Genomic DNA, 1,691 nt, shown 5'->3' on the forward strand with positions numbered 1-1,691 from the left:
AAGCAAAGAGGACTTGAAGCACCTCTTGATGAAAATCTAGTAATATAGCCCTGAGTGTGGATAACAATTCAATGTAAAAAAACAAAACAAAATAAAAATCCTCAAAACTCAACCAATAAACATCATGATAAACAGATAAATACTCCTGGAAGCAATAGTCAAGAAATCAATTAACATAAACAGATAAATACTCCTGGAAGCAATAGTCAAGAAATCAATTAACATATTGATTTGTAAATCTGCTGCCAAAGACTTCTTTAAGTGTTAAATAACAAATAAGTCACTATGAAGACTAAGATACATCTGGCTGAAGTCAATGTATTTATTTGTAATTGCCTCATATGCATGTGAAAGATGGACAATGAATAAAGAAGACTGAGGAACCATTGACTTATTTTAATTATGGTGTTGAATATACCATGGACTGCCAAAAGAACAAACAACTATGTTTTGGAATAACAAGAGCCAGAATGCTCCTTAAAAGTAACGGATGTTGAGACTGTCAAGCTTACTTTAAACATATTATCAAGAAGGTTTAGTCCTTTACTTTTGGAAAAAGACAGAGGTAAAGTAGAGGATCAGCCCAAAAGAGGAAGTCCCCCAAGGTGATGGATGGACACAGTTATTATACCTGTCAAATCCAATGGGCCATTTTAAATCATTTTAAAGATTCTAATTAGTAAGAATGAGTGGAGGAAAAACGCCCTTGTGGATCAAGGATTAACTTTTCAGCTGCTAGCCAAAACTTTGACTATTCAAATCTACCCACAGGCTACATGGAAGAAAAGACCTGGCAAAGATTATATCCTGGAAAACCTTATGGGGCAGTTCTGTTCTGTCACATGGTGTCATTATGAGTTGAAATGGACTCTATGGTACCTAACAACAACAATAGAGGGCATTGGTTTTACAGGTTATGGGGAGAATTAAGAAACCTAACAGGCCTGTGCCTATGGGTTGAGCACCCGATTTTTCAAAATTGAATAAAGAAAACCTTACTCTCTCGCTAAAATGAGTACAGATTGTATTACTTGAGAGTTTGTTGGTATGGACAACGTTCTCACAAATTTGGGGGCCTGTCCGGGATTTTCTGTCCACTTGGAGTGGCAGCCCTGGTGAAGAAGGAGATGCATCCCGCCTTGATTTTGGTAGCGTACTCCACAGGGTTGATTGCCTCCCAGGAAGAGCCAGAAAAAGACCCAAGATTGTTAAAAGATGATCCGAATTAACAAGAGAGACATGGAGGACTGAAAACAGAGTAAATGTGGTGACCAGACAATCTGTGCACAGGCCACTGGGGGAGAATTAGACTATCTTCTTAAAACATAATACTGCTTTAAAAGATATTTTGTGTACCAATCGTCTTTCCGAATTGAAACATTTTTTTTGTTAAAATTTGGGCCAACTTGTATGTATCAATTTCATCTTGTTAGATTAAGAAACAGATATTGTGCTATAAATGTGAGTATTGATAATTTCTGTTCATTTGACAAGGTTATAATGTTAAAATATGTTTAATTGACATTCCTGTTTGGGAAGTTTTTAAGTGAAGTATTGTATTCATGCATTAAGATGATAGATCCAGTAATGTTTCTTTTACTTTGAGGAAATGGACAGAGTGTAGTAGATTGTGTTATCCCTGAATATCTTCATGTTAATCCTCTCAGTTTTTAAAACCAAAGGGTCGAATG

The sequence above is a fragment of the Chrysochloris asiatica genome, unplaced genomic scaffold, assembly GCF_000296735.1.
Source record: "Chrysochloris asiatica unplaced genomic scaffold, ChrAsi1.0 scaffold00049, whole genome shotgun sequence".
NCBI classification, from domain to species: domain Eukaryota; kingdom Metazoa; phylum Chordata; class Mammalia; order Afrosoricida; family Chrysochloridae; genus Chrysochloris; species Chrysochloris asiatica.